This window comes from Equus asinus, chromosome 2 (genome assembly GCF_041296235.1).
Source record: "Equus asinus isolate D_3611 breed Donkey chromosome 2, EquAss-T2T_v2, whole genome shotgun sequence".
NCBI classification, from domain to species: Eukaryota; Metazoa; Chordata; class Mammalia; order Perissodactyla; family Equidae; genus Equus; species Equus asinus.
In genome coordinates this window covers 159,385,072-159,397,089 of record NC_091791.1, presented here as the reverse complement: position 1 = coordinate 159,397,089, position 12,018 = coordinate 159,385,072, and the positions used below count along the sequence as shown (strand labels likewise).

The window sequence follows — 12,018 nt, the reverse complement described above, 5'->3', positions numbered from 1 at the left end:
CCTCAAAGAGAGTTTCAAATTGTGCCCATAGATCCACCTGAGTTCATGGACCTCACTTGAGAATCACTGAGCTAAGCCGTTTCATTCTTCAATCTGGATATTTTCTCCCTGCTCCAAAACCACCTGCACATAGCTGCTGGAAAAATCTACCTGAAGCTCTTCTGTGATTCTGTTACTCTTCATAAAAATCCTTTAATGTCTCCTCATTTCCTACAGAAGTATGTATAAGTTCCTTAGCCTGGAATTCAAAGCCCTCAACTTGCTTTTCAAGCTGTATCATCACCACTGTTCCCTTAGATCTATCATATGCTCTCACCAAACTAGGATGTGTATTATGGCCTGAACATAGTGTATGTTTTTCTATTTTCTTATCTCTGTACCTGTTTTTTCTCTGCTTAGAATTCCAGCTGCCTAATTTCTGCTGTTTTAAATCTTAAACACCTCTCATTTCAAATTCCACCTCCTCCATGAAGATTGAGAAAACACCAAGGATCAAATTGTCAAATCAGACTCACATGAATCAGAGATCTTACCCAGTATCAAGCTTTGCAACTGATTTCAAGAATGTAAGCACTCAAAAATACAGATAGGGCCGAGAGAAGGCTGGGACATCCCACAAGACTTCCCACACCCTTTTTTTTGTAAACATGTGCTCTCAAGCCCAGAATAATAGATGAGGTCTCTAAAGAGGACTGCAGGTCACCTCACATAGTGAGGAGAAATTAAGTTAGGAAACATCTCCATGTCAGGCTCCAGAGTGTTGTATAGCCAATGTCACATTCTACACAGAGCCATGCATCATAAATCCATAGATTGTAGGCTCGTTTGCCCTAAGCAATCCTAAACCAGAGACATCCTCATCATTAGTCTATTTTCCCAGAATTCCAGTTATCATATTTGCAAAGATATTAGACTGAAGCATTGCCTTCTTTCTTTTTCTGGAAGCATCTCTATGGTAATCAGGAAAGGAATAGATCATTGGCCAATTGCTTTAATTCTTTCCTCCACAAAAGCTTTCCTGATTACCCCAATCTTATATAATCTTTCCCTTCTATCTCTTTGTGACTCTATCATAGCACTATTTTTCTGCCTTGCGTTATACTTATTTAAATTATGTTCTCCCCTCCTGCGACTCAGCAGAAGGGACATGATTTATTCACTTTAGTCACTTACAGTACTTTGCAAAGTGCCTTGCAAATAACAGTTGTTTAATAAATGTTGAAAGGAATTAGGAGAAAGAGAGAATTTTTATTCTCATTATTTCCCACAGATACCATTGTTGAACTCTGGGCAGTGGAGAGGAATAAGACCAAGTTCAACTGAGTCTAAATATCTACTTGTGTAGATACCTTAATAACAACCCCACAGAATTCTGCAAAATTCTGCATTAGGTAAAGTTGTTTTCATGGTCTTTCCATCTCCTTTCTGAGCACTATCTCCCTCTCTCCTCAGGTGCCTATATCTGGATCTCGTTTGTGGGGATGGACTTTCCTCAGGTGAGATGCTGGCTAGAAGAGTGCTTCTCTGTTACTAGGGAAAGTCCTAGGGGATATTATCTAGAAATTCATCCTTGGAGTATCAAAGTCAATGGTAGGAAAGAAGAGCAATGATGGAGTCATGCTTGGAGGTGGGGAAATTGGAAAGTACTCCATCAATGCATCAACTGGAAGAATAAAGCAGAGACTATTAACCAATGAAATACAATGAGGACAAGAGAGCATAGGGAAATGTGCTAGCTGTTGTGAATAGCTCAATACTCAGGTCTGAAAACCTGGAGCATCTTTGGGGGTGTTGCTTTTACGTGGTTCTTAGAAAGCATTGCTGGGTTAACAGGAGAGGGTTAAAAGAATAGAGCTGGCCTGACCGACAAGGTTCTCATGCACTTCTCCACTGATATAAAATTTCATTCTCAATACATGAAAATGATTGATAATTGTTTAAAATGTCTTCCTTCTGAGGAATGTATATATATATAGATATGCCTAGAACCCAAAGTCTTAGGCTGAAATGATGAAGGGTGTATTTATGTTATTGCATTGAGGAGAACTGGGACCATACAAACTTTCCTAAACTGCTTAAGTTACCTGGTTGTATGTTATGATGTGACACTCCTCTTATATGGCTCCCTAACCTTGAGACCCCATAGGCACTTCTAAGCCTAACCTCTCTTATTGATAATAAAATAACAACTTTAATGCTATTTCTTTTCCCTGCAGAGAGAGTAAAAAAGCCCACAGCTATCCTTACTTAATTCATGTTTTTTGTTGTTTGCGTTGTTTTTCCTTATCTGTTTTAAGCAGTGTACTTCCTGGAGGTTGTGTTATTTTTCTATTACTGCATAATTACCACAAACTTAATGGTTTAAAGCAACACACATTTATTATCTCCCACAGTTTCTGTGAGCCAAGAGTCTGAACATGGCTTATCTGGGTCCTCTGTTTAGGTTCTCATGAGGCAACAATCAAGGTTTTGGATAGGGTTGGGTTCTCACCAGAGGCTCCACTGTGGAAGGATCTATTTCCACACTCCCTAGGTTGTTGATGGATTCACAGCACTTTGTTTCTTCAAAGTCAGCAACAGAGAGAGAGACTCCAGCAAGTGGCTGCTATTCTTGTGTGTATTCACATACATATAATCATGCATATCCCATCATTTTTGCCATATTTCATTGGTTAGAAGCAAGTCACAGGGCATGTCCACACTCCAGGGGAGGAGATTACACAAAGATGTGAAAACCAGGAGGCAACGATCATGGGGGGTCACCTTAGGGTCTGTTTGCCACATAAATATAGTACTGTTTATATATATTTAAAGTGCAAATCAGTCTATAGTCATGTAGATTCTTCATGGCTGTGTAGTAACAATGACTCTAATGATGATGAAGATCATGGAGATGCATGATGAGGTATCAGAGATTTGTACAAGGGTGCTAGGGAAGAAAGAGTGGCTTAAGGTTAGAGACCTTCTCCAGCAACATTCAACATGATACATGTCTTGTATGCTGATGAAATGTTTTCTAACTAGGAGCTAAATTTCTATCCTGTGCATCTTATAAGCTTGCACTTCTTAAATTTTAAATTCTTTGCACAATGTTTTAGAGACCTAAGATGTCTGTGTCCTCTACTGTGATTTAGATATGTGAAGTAGATGGTTAAAATATCTTGGCCTATTTATATTCTGCACTCATGGAAAGGAAAACAACCATTCTGGTAACTTGTGGCTGTTTTGGGTTTTGTAACTAACAAAGCTACAATAGGGAGGCTGACTCTGCTTACCAATTTTTAAGAATTTTATACCCAGCAAAGTACCTATATGGGAAGACAGACCCTTGTTTCTTTGCTGCGTCAAGAACTTTTCATGATTAATTGTCTTGTTTATCCTAAATCTACTCAAGAAAAAAAAAGAAATATGAAGAGGAAGGGCACAGAAATAACTTCCAGTGTAGACATTCATTTCGAGGATCTGCATTTCAGACCTGCTTCAAAGAATGTCCTGTCACTGCTACTTGCCAAGAGGAAATGTGCCCTGTAGAAAAAAAGAGAGCAGTACCTGATTTTCCATCTACAGGGGCCCCAAGTTTTTCTTTCACTGTTACCTTTAACCTACCTATGACAGCTAAACAGGGCTGTCAACTGCACTCCGAACATGACCTACACTTCCCTGCCCTTTCTTGCCCCACTGAAAGTGTTCTTTCTGTTTCTACTGCTATTTTTCCTCTAGTCAGTCCCTAAGGCCCAGCTTGAACACTGTCACCTTCTTTAGTGTTCTGATCATTCTATCCTCCTTTATATTCTCAGTGCTTGGCAACTTTCCTGTGGCTCATCACATTGTATTCCGTAGAGATTTTTTTTGAGGTAAAATTCACATAACATAAAATTGACTATTTTAACCGTTTTAAAGTATACAACTCAGTGGCTTTCAGTGCATTCACAATGTGCAACTATCACAACTATCAAATTCCAGAACATTTTCATCAACACGTCCCCCCCAAAAAAACCCCTGTATCCATTAAGCTGTCATTCCTATCCCCCCAGCTACTGGCAACCACTAACAAGTTTTCTATCTTTATAGATTTGCCTATTCTGTATACTTCATATAAATGGAATCATCCTACAACGTGTGGCCTTTTCTCTGGATTCTTTCAGTTAGCATAGTGTTTTCAAGATTCATCCATATTGTAGCATGTATCAATACTTTTTATGGTTGAATAATATTCCATTGTATGGTATATCACGTTTGGTTTATCCATCAGTTGATGGGCATTTGGATTATTCCCACTTTTTGGCAGTTATGAATAAGTCTGCTATGAACATTCATATAGAAGTTTTTATTTGAATACCTATTTTCAGTTCTCTTGGGTATATACTTAGAAGTGTAATGGCTAGGTCATATGGTAACTGTATGTTTAGCATTTTGAGAAACTGTCAAAATGTTTTCTACAACAGCTGCATCATTTTACACCCCGACCACTAGTGTTTCAGGACTTCAATTTCTCCACATTCTCACCAACACTTGTTATTTCCTGTGTGTGTGCATGTGCATGTGTGTGTTTTTGTTCTAGCCCTAATGGATGTGAGGTAGCATCTCTTGTGTTTTGATTTGCCTTTCCCAAATGACTAATGATGTTGAGCATCTTTTCATGTGTTTGTTAGCCTTTTGTATATCTTCTTTGGAGATATTCGATAGATTTTTATATTCAGTTCTTATCTTTCCTCTGAGACTACAAGTTTCTTGAGGACTGGAAGTGTGTTATTAATCTTTTAATCTATCAGGGGATCTATTAAATTGATTTAGACACACTAAGTGCTCAACAAATGCTTACCGACCTGAGTTTAGGAGTCATGAAAAAATGTTGTATTGCCTGAGTTGGCCCTGAGGTGAAGTCCTCATATCATGTCATTTCAGTATGAAACTGTTCTTACTCAGGACATCAGTAAGTTTTTGTTAATAAATCTATTGAGTCTTTCAGTGGCATCTGAACTGTTGAGAATATACTCCTCGAAATATTTTCTTGCCCTGCCTTCAGGGATACCACACTTTTCTAGCTTTACTTCTAGCTTCTCCATTACAAGCAGTATCCTTTGTGGGCTCCTGTCTTCTGAGGAACACTTAAAGATGAGCATTCCTTGGGCGTCTGTCTTTGTCTTCTCTTTTCACTGGTACCACTGTTTCCCAAACACTGGTCTCCAAATGGTGTCATTTCATGACAGAGTTATTTTGTGATGAAGGACAATGTTAGTAAGTCTTTCGTATACCGTAATTGGTTAATTGGAAGGATTATCCTTCTTTTTAAGATTATGTCATCCATAGTTTTAGAAGTTGAAATGTCTTCTACTTCTATGAAATAAGTTATAGGACATGGCTACTTAAGTATACTTTTAATGTCCTTAAAAAGGTAAAAATTTAACAATCATTTATTGGCTCCCTCCTCCCAATCATTTAAAAATATACTTTACATTGATATACTGTTCTACAGTTATTACAGGGTGATTTCATTTATGGGTATAACTTCAGTTATCACTTATATGATGATGAGCTCCAAGTGAAAAATGTCTCTATTAAGCTCAAATGTGTATATCAGACTTCTTACTGAATAAATCTCCCTTGATGTTTGCAAGATCTTTTGATTTAGCACATCTAGTCTTGAACTTATCGCCTATCCACTCACCTACTTCCCGCTTCTCCATGTTTCCTACCTCACTGAATGACATCATCTCATCATCTGAGTCAGAAACCAGAAAATCCCTCTAAGCACCCCCTTCTTCAGTACCTTTTCCACACCCAATTTTCAGCTTCTTTCACTCTTAGCGTTATAGCATTCTATAGACCATCCATTTTACTTGATTCTTTATCTTTTGCTGTGACCTTATTTAAGACTACCATCAACCATCTTTCATCCATTCAGCATACATTTCCAGAGGCTATACTATGTACCAAGCACTGGGAGTACAACATGAAAACAATATGAGAGCTATTTTGAGGGAACAATCTTTGGCAGTAGAGCATAGTGTAGGTTATGGTTGATTTTCAGGTCATTAATATTTTGAGATTTTTTCCCATGCTTGGTGGGTACTGTATATGTTTTAGAGATTCACATCAGAAATACTTTGGTTTGGGCAGATTTAGAGTGAATTACTTATGTTGCGCAAAGAAATTATTCCCTGAAACTATACTATAGCCTAAGGAAATTCCTTTAATCTCTATTCCAGTTTCCCACTTGGAAAATGGGATGGTTGTATAGGAGTCTAAGGGAACTTGGTTGTTTACTGTGATTCAAGAGCTCTATGGATAAAAATGTGAAGTACGGATTCCTTATTTATTCATTAAAGAAAGCTTTAGCTATGAGTTCCATGTCCTGGGTATAATGGGTTATAATCACTAATGCATATTTCAGTACATTCAAATGTTGCTAATTATTATCTTACCAATTAAAGGAAAATCAAATCATGAGACTAGGAGGGATTGGTTAAAGGGATATGTCCCAGGTAGCATATCAGGATATGAAGAAATTGGGAACAGAATCTCTGTCTCTTAATGTGTTGTTCAAAGCAAGGGCTATTTGAATGCACTGGCTTATCCTAGGTAGAGCTTGCAAAAAATGGAGGTCCCAGACTAGGGGAAGGGCCAATGTCCTGAAGCAAAGGAAAAGCATTAGGCTGGGTTCCAGGAGGCAAACAGACAAAAAGAAAACTGCCTATCTGGAATGGAGGATTATGCCATCTGCTTTGGTAGTCTTACCTTGGGCAGTGTCCCATACTTGATGTTTCAAGAGAAAAATATCCTACCACATTTTATATTTTTCACTTGGTAAGTCATTAAAATCTGGGAACTATCATTCCTACTACCTTTATTTTGGCTCCCCCCACCCCCACTTTGAGACTTGGTTCTTTCAGATTTCTCAACTGGGATAGAGCTTGAAATTAATGATAATATTTCTTCTGCTAAAAGCCTGGGTGCATGAGTATTGCAGGTTTGTAGGTAACATAGCTGCTTTGCCAAATAGACTATTCTAGAGAGTGCCTAGAGGGTCTAGAAAGGTTTGCAGACAGAGAGCAAACACTTCCTGTGTCATAATGGTCCTGAGATATACCACTAGGACTTACATTTTTAGTAGTGTCTTGATTTTTTGTTAGCTATTTCAGCTATATTCTGGGTAAAGAAGGGAACAGGAGAAATCAACAAGTAGAATTAAAGAAATACACAGAACAACTTCCTTTATAATCCTTGACTCTCAGAGTGGGCACAAGGGAGGTTGCCATGATAACTAAGATGTTACAGATTCAGAAAGTTACCCTTAGTTAGCATTTGTTTAGGGTCCCCAGGGGAATGTTTTAACTTCTGAGTTGATGGTCTGGGACAGCACATTTTTGAACAAAATTCTCCAACCAGGAGCAGAAGAACAGACTTCATTGTAATAACTGTTAAAACATTTCCACATATCCTCTTCCATGACTTTTGGGTCATTTTAGAGATCATAGAATTTTTTTACTGAAAAGCATTAAAAGATAATAAAATCAAACTTCTTTAGTTTGAGTTCAGTCTTTGGTCTCAGAAGTTTCAGTTCCGTGACTTGTTCACAGTTGCTAAGTTGTTAATGACACAACTTGCTACTGGAACCAGGTTCCCACTCCTTATCCAGTGTTCTTTCCTTTTACCTGATATCCAATGTTCTCCTTCCTTTGTTGATAATTTTCTTCAAGACTTCTTTTGAAGAAAGTGAACAAAACCAGTTTAGAATGGCTGCTTGCCAAGTATTCCTCATGTGAACTCAACTCCATTTTTATTCTTTCACAACAGTAGCTTCCTCTGATGAAGAGAATCATAGAATATTAGAACTAGAAAAAGCATGTTTAGGAGTCTAATATCCTTATTTTACAAATACTATAAAAACCAAGGCCTTGGGAGTCAATTTGCCTGAGGCCACACAGATAGTAATAACACTGGGACATGAACTCAGGATTCCTGCGAGTTTGGTGACTTCCAGAGAACTTCATCACCCTGGAAGAACCATCTCTTTTTGTGAATTGTGTATATACTGGTTGAACACATTCTATAGCTATTAATTAAAATAAAAAACTAGGAAAACTTAGGACTCTGGATTCCACGAGTCACAATTATTCAAGTATACCCGTGTCTTAAAGAGTTAGTGAGGAAGAAAAGTAGCAAAAATTTAAAGAAATAAAGTTGTAAATAAAATCAGTATTTAAGAGGGAGCTTAAAATGAAATTCTAGAAATAAGGAATGATTTATGCTCTTAACAATTATCAGTTAATTAATTAGCAGCTTTCCTGATGTTAAAGACGGATGTCCAATATCTTTTCTTCTAGAAAATACAAAGATACCAGCTTGTTCTACTGCTTCAAGCCATTCCCTGTGGACTGCTCTTGGCCTCTGCCATCACAGACTATGACTAGAAAAAGAAACTTGACAGACAGAAAGAAAAACCCTTAACAGCTAGAGTTTTAATTTGCCTACATGGGAAAAAATATTTCAGTTTCTGAGATTTCTCCTGGGTTGCCTGATTTGGAGGTGGAAAGAGACACCAGAGGAAAAATCACGAAAAAAAGAAACACTATGAAAAGAGCAAATCTTGAGAATTGTGTTTAATAACAGCAATGATGAATTTCCTGGCAGTCTGTACTGAGCAGTTAAAGACCAACCAGCATGTGAAAGAGGCTGAATTAGTTAGAATGGTCTAAAGCAGCCTAATAAAGAGTGCCAGAAGATTTATTCTCTCATATGTATAATTTTGAGGTATGAATGATTCTGTATTTAAGAAATGTGTTATAACCATCACATTAATTTTTACTAAGATCTTCTAGTTTGACTCAAAGCAGGGTCTGAAAAATGGAAGAACAATGCTTTTAGCCACCAAGTTAGTGCCCCACAGAATATTTTAAAATTATTTAACACACATCATCTGAGTGTCAACAACTCATCACAGATAAACTATCTAATTAACAGAACCCTTCATAGTATTTGATAACTGAGTCTTGGCTCAGTTTTTATACCAGAAGGGCAATCCTTGATAAGCAGAAATTATAAAAGCAGATTTTTAAAAGCATTAATTCAGGAATAAAGTCAAATTGGTCTCAAATTAACCCCCTATTGGTATTTAAGCTTATTTTAAGCCACTTGGCTTAAAGATAGCACTTGGAGAGGCTGCCTTTGACCAGAGTCAGGCTTTGTCTGGACTGTCAGCCTCTATATTTTGATTCCCTCTGTTGTGTACCAGCTTCCCCAAGCCCAGGGTAATTGATATGGGTTCTGTGCTAGGGACAGATGAGTTTATCCTGTCATTGAAGCCCTTTACAAGATGCCTTAATTATTAGAGCTCATTCGAGGATTTGTGCTCTGTGTTCTACTTAGGAAGCTCAATTGTTTTCTCTTTCCAATTCCGTGTTGGCACCACTTCCAATGACAAGTCCAATAAAGAATTAGTAATTTGGCTCCCTGTGGTCATGGAAAAAGGACAGCAAGAATGAGCAACAATAATAGTTCCTGTTGGAATAGTATTTTTTTAATACAAGAAAGTTATTACTGGTACAGTTTAGGGACAAAGACTCATGCAAAAGTAGAGAAGGAATTTGAATTTCTGTGAGGATTGTAAATTTTGATCCTTTGACCTCTACTAATAATTAATATTCATTTTGCAACTAAGTGGGAAATTCTAGTTTCCAATGGGCAGAATTGGGGATGAAGGAAAAGTAAGACATTTCCATTAAAAATAGTGTCCCTATGTTTATAATACCAAGTGACAAGTAAGAAGAGACACAATTAAATTATGGTTGTTGCAATTAGATAAATCAGGTTACCAAACTCAACACACAGATTTGGTGGAAGTGAAGTCTTTTTGGCTAGGACTCTGCTGATATATTTCTTGGGGCCTACATGTTTAATTAAGTCTTGCTGAATCTCATCCTGCCTAGTAGCTAGAACAGTGGGGGCATCCATACATTAACAGGAGAATGTACTTCTCAAGATCCCAAACAATATGCACTGCCTGTTTCCATTTTGGTGTTATGGATGGGTCAGGGGCATAGACGGTTGATACCCAAGTATTAGTAGTAATTGTCTCTGGGTGGTGGAACTATAAATAATTTTTATTTTCCTTTTTTGTGTTTAGCTCTATTTCCTAAAATGAGCATACGTTACTTCTGTGATAATAAAATAATTATTTTCAAAGTGCCTGCTTTGTGATATTCCTTCAGATGCATACATCCTGATTTCCCACATTCAGGTGGGGGAAGTCAGGATATACAGTGTAAACAAACTCTCAGCTATTTCGTTCTTGTTATTACATTGGTTTCTTGGGTTGATTATTATCTCGATTTTACCCTATGTCTGAAAACCATTATTCAGTCAAAGCAGACAGACATGGCACATAATCTTGGGACCTAGGGAGATCTTGTTTCTGAAACACATAAATTCAAACAGTTTAAAAACTTTTCCTCATTTCTCTTCTTACTCACTACTACTCTTTGCTTATAAGTAGACTGACACAGAGGAAACTGTAGCATTGTAGTTTTTCAATATTACGTTAACATCATACAACTTAGCAAGGGGACAGAAAGATATAGGTTGTGTTTGTGTAGGGATTTTCTTGACACCCAACTTGTGGATGGGTACTTCTTGGCAAATGGACTTTGATATCACTATTGTCAGCTTCACAGAATGGCCCCCTTGAGTCTAATCCCCTTGAGAGAAACTTAATTTTCCTAGATTATCTCCTCGTGGTTAGGATCATTTTATCTACTGAGTGATAACTTAATGGACATTTGAGGAGATTCCATGACCTCGTTTGGAAGCTGACTATCAAGAACTAGTTTTTATTTTTAGCCTAAACTTCTCATATTTCATTTTTCCATTCTTTTAATTTCCTGCATTTGTGTCCAGATCACTGAACAGAGATCATTCACGCACTTGCAGGCCAATGTTAATCGATCCCTTAACCATCTCTTCTCTAGGTCTAATTTCCTTTAGAAAATATGGCTTCTATTTCTTCATATGGCTCTTCTTTGGTCCTATATGGAGGCCACCAATATGGTATAATGAATAATCAGGTTTTTATTTTTAAGAAGTTAAGGCACTAATTCTCATTAGTCATGGTTCAAAATGATGTGTGGAACCCCGTCTCTGGAAATACTGAGTTTATAGTTCTGGAGTAAGACATAGCTTGCCCTTACATTTTTTTTAACAATGTCTTCTGAACAAGAAATTTTTAATTTTGATAAATTATAATTTATAATTTTTTTTGTAGTCTGTAATTTTTAAGTCTTATTTAGGAAATCTTGCCTGACCTAAGGTGCCTAAAATTTTCTTGTGAAAACTTCATAGTTTTAACTTTTAAATTTGGGTCTATGATCCATTTCAAGTTAATGTTTTTACGGAGGTAAGGGTCCAGAGTTGTGGTCTTATGTCTTTTAGATATTTTGCATGTGAATATTCAATTTCCAATTGTCCTAGCACACTGAGAATCAATTTCCTACATTGAATTGCCTTAGCACCTTTGTCAAATATCAACAGATCATGCTATATGTGTTGGTCCATTTCTGGACTTCTATTCTGTTCCATTGATCTATGTATTAATTTTTATACCAATATCTTGATTATGGTAGCTTTATTATAATTCTTAAAATCAGGTAAGTGTAAGTCCTCTAACTTTTTTGTTTTCAAAACTGTTTTGAACATTCTAGGTCCTTAGCATTTTGAATATATTTTACAATCAATTCATCAATTTCTGAAAAAAAATCTGTTGCGTTTGAGTGGGATTGCATTGAACCTATAGATTAATTTGGGGAGAACTGATGTTTTAACAACATTGATTCTTTCAATCCAAGAATGTAGTATATAAGTATTTACTTACGGCATCTTCAGTATCTTTCAATAATGTTTTGTAGTCTTCAGTGTGAAGGTCTCACACATTTTAAATTTATCACTTTTGTATTTTGTATTTTAAATTATATTTTAAATTGAATTATTTTCTTTATTTTTCTACCCCTTCAATTATTCATTTTC

The 12,018-nt window shown here is 36.8% G+C and overlaps 1 long non-coding RNA gene across 4 annotated transcripts in view; it reads left to right on the top strand.

Annotated features, from left to right (window-relative positions):
• Positions 1–12,018, top strand: part of LOC123283014 (uncharacterized) — a 506,927-nt gene that overhangs the window by 51,597 nt on the left and 443,312 nt on the right. For 2 of the 4 annotated variants that reach the window (XR_011501269.1, XR_011501259.1), the window contains exon 3: positions 1,453–1,496. The exons of the other annotated variants lie outside the window; for them this stretch is intronic. This is a non-coding gene — a long non-coding RNA (uncharacterized lncRNA). The remainder of the gene's footprint in view (positions 1–1,452; positions 1,497–12,018) is intronic. 4 annotated transcript variants of the gene reach the window in all.